Source organism: Pinus tabuliformis, chromosome 8 (genome assembly GCF_031772625.1).
Source record: "Pinus tabuliformis cultivar Carrire ecotype Pingquan chromosome 8, CPIR1, whole genome shotgun sequence".
Taxonomy (NCBI): Eukaryota; Viridiplantae; Streptophyta; class Pinopsida; order Pinales; family Pinaceae; genus Pinus; species Pinus tabuliformis.
Window position 1 is genome coordinate 1,240,080,040 of NC_142294.1, and position 3,550 is coordinate 1,240,083,589.

At 34.3% G+C, this 3,550-nt stretch overlaps 1 long non-coding RNA gene across 2 annotated transcripts; it reads right to left on the reverse strand.

The window, feature by feature from the left end:
- Window positions 1-2,181: 2,181 nt before the first annotated feature.
- LOC149239880 (uncharacterized) lies at window positions 2,182-3,318 on the reverse strand. Of its 2 annotated transcripts, none has more exons than XR_016245474.1 (3): window positions 3,195-3,318; window positions 3,024-3,095; window positions 2,182-2,477 (listed from the first exon to the last, which is right to left on the reverse strand). It is a non-coding gene; the product is annotated as an uncharacterized LOC149239880 (long non-coding RNA). The 2 variants fall into 2 exon arrangements; XR_016245475.1 differs by lacking the exon at window positions 2,182-2,477 and adding an exon at window positions 2,708-2,937.
- Between the last annotated feature and the right edge of the window lie 232 nt (window positions 3,319-3,550).

Consider the following 3,550-nt stretch of genomic DNA (forward strand, 5'->3'; position numbering starts at 1 on the left):
TGGTTGTGAAATAAGTTATGGTTTCATATTTTGATTGTGAAATAATTCATGTCTTTCAATGTATGTTGTATTGGTAAGTCATGGTATTGGCCCACGATATTGTAACGAAGCCTATTTACATGTTAATAATATCCACTGTAATATGGGGGTCAATCTCCATGGATAAAAATTGTCATATTGCTATAAAATATTTTGGTTGTGAAATAAGTTATGGTTTATGGGAATACAGTATTTATAAGCCATGGTGTTGGCCAATGGAATTGTAACAAATCTTATTCACAAGTTAAATTAATTGTAAGATTTTTTTCATTTTCTTCAACATTGTTTTTCTTTGATTTCGTTAAAATTTAGTGGGGATTTTTTGGAATAATAATTTTGAGCTCTTTATCTGCACATTTAAGCGTCTCGCTTTTTTTAAAATGTTGATGTTGTTGCTGTATAAAACTGTAGCAAGTGTCAACTACTTTTGTAGTACTTGTTTGTCACACGATATAAATTATCTATAACAAATTAAATTTATTATTTCTCTTATTTTAACCTTTTATTATTAATTGAGAAAATATTTTAATGTTTACCCTTATCATTTTAACTTTTTATTATTAATTGAGGCAATATTTAAATGTTTAAACTCATTTCCAATATCACTTTTGTTTTTTATTATATTTTAATGAAACCAACATTTAAAATTATTTACATACTTGCATTACATCTTTACACTTACACATCTAATTTCACTTGTAAAACGGCCTCTTAACAAAATAATTTGCAATTACATAAATAATTCAAAAAATACTATATTATTAAATTAATTTATTAACATAAACATTACCAAAAATAAACTATTGTGATCATGTATTACCATATTATATCATATTATTATATATATATATATATATATATATATATATATATATATGCGGGCTGAGAACTTTCCTCACTCGATATTTTATTAACCTTTTATAAGTTTCAATAATTAGGGGACTATTTTTTTTAATAGGATTTACGGCTTATATTTATAATTTCGAGTTGAATTTAATTTTATCGTATAATTTGAAATATTATAAACATAAATCAATATAATCACTTGATTTCCATTTTTTCATTTATCTATCTGTAGAAATAGTTTTAAATTTACAAATTTATTTACATAATTTTATTTTTTTTCAAGATTATTTTACTGTTTGTAATATCCCCTGTGAAAAGTTAATGATGGTAAATGTTAAAAGTAATTATTGAACAGAGACTTTATTTGAGATTATATATATTCTGGTTATTAATATTATGTTAATAAAAAAAGACAGTTGTGTTGATACCATTTTGAACTGAGTTATGATTAATCATGGTTAGTAACTGAGGAATCAGTTACATTGGAACCCTAACTACCTTGAGGTAGTTGAGACCCCAGAGGAAAAAGGGGAAAATGCCAAGTCTGGTTAGGATCAGATGGCAGAGGGAAAAAAAAAAAACATTCATGCTATGTCTGGTTAGGATCAGATGGCATAAGAGGAAAGGAATTTTCCTGTACGCTATGTCTGGTTAGGATCAGATAGCGTTTACTGGCAAAGCCAGTGTAATTGCGGTCGAGCAGGACCAGCAAGTGCTTGGGGGTGGAAGAATAAAGAAGAAAAACTTCCTACAGACGGGTGGACTGACAAGCAAATCAAGTAGGTTGGTACCGGAACAGGTACGGCCTACTAAGTATACATTTATTTATTTAGTTATCTCTGACGTGGAGTTAGGCTAAAGGATTCACTATTCTGTATTAGAAAGATTGATACTGTGTAATTTCTATAACTGTCATTCGTAGCTGAAAATGTGAAAAGGACAATAGCTGTGCCTTATAGATAGAAACCGAGACATGGCAATCTGAATGAAGAATATTACACCCTTGCCTATTTATTTTAGCCAAAAAAAATAGTAGCGGAACGGAGTAAATACTAAGTTTCATTATCACAGAGACATTAAGAATTATAAACAGAGATGAAAACTGTAATAAGCTCTATCTAGTTTTATATACTGCGGAAAAGAACAGAATACTTTTTTTTACATGCAGAATCAAAAAGAAACAAACAGGCATTTTGTGCAAGATAATGTATTATGCTTATATCATTAAGACATTCTTTATATAGCTCGGGACTGGTATGTCTTGTAAAGCCAGCATGCCTAAAACTGGAAGATATTATCATATTCAACAATCCAAAAGAGCGTATACACTTAGTGAACCCTAAGCTCGCTAGAACCTCCGGGTCAGAGAACCAACCCACAATAATAATATTCACATGTATAGCTTAACAACACAGAATACACGTATACAGAGTTGTATGCATAAACTTTAAAGAAGGAGGTAAGCCGCAGACCGCAAGGTAACCGAGGTTACAACGGTCTCGGTTAGAACCTGTTTAGTAAAAACCCTCGCTCAGAAAAGTTACATGAGCCGGGTTGAAGCCATTCGAAACGGCCAGGCGCCATAAACATATCTTAAACACATAAACAGTAAACACATAAACATGATAGTGCATAGCAGAGCTAAAACCCAACCTTGGACCTGTAACTTAGATACAGACTCCATATTAATAAAGAGGAAACAATGCTCTTATACAGAGAATCGAAGCTTAAGCAAATCAAATGCTGACAGTATAAAGACGAACTCGAAATGAACATAAATTTGAATGGACAAATTTACAAAAGATAACTCTGCATTCGATTATCAGTTAGCCGTGCATCGGCATCCAAACCAGTGATAACCGTGCAAATATACATCTCAGTGAACAAGACTAGATGGAGGCCGTCTTAACAAGAGTCATTAAACAAAAGTTGAATAACATGTCCAAACACATTCACATAACAGGCGAAGGACCGACCCATACAGGTCCATTACATGCAAAACCCTGAATGTACAGCTGAGAGAGGAGTTCGAAAGCAAGGAACTCGGCATCCCTGTTCAGCAGAACAGTGGATTAGCCATTGTTCCGAGATGAGAAGACCCAAAAATCTACTCTAAGCAAATAAGGTGGTGCTCCTACCTATGGCAGGATGGTCGAGGTCGATAAGCCAGTAGCCTCTTCCAAACGCTGTCTGGACATCCGCGGCCTTCCCTGTAATTGTCATAAAAAAAAGCCATTGACTGAGAAAGTATATTTACCGAAGAAAAACTAAAGTTGAAAACTAAACTGCTTTGCAAAGCTCGTCTTAACCTGGGTAATAAGCTGTCAAGGTTCCTTACGCCTTGGTATAAGATGAAACCCTGGAGCAGTGAGAGTTTGCAAGTCCTCGGCCGAGCGCAGGAGAGCCGAAGACTGCAGCAGCCAATCACTCGACACCGAATGGAAACAATGACCAACCAATTTAAAAACGAACCTTAAATATCCCTTGCAAGACCTTGCCTCATGGCATAGTTTCGGCCATCGATCTGGGTAAGACTGCCACTGTTGTTCGATCTTGGAGAAGGATCCAGAAAGGTTTGGGCGCGGGATTGGTAAGTTCGAGGAGCCAACCTCGTAACACTTCTTCACGCCACTGCACATGGCACAACACTATGAGCCGTGGATCT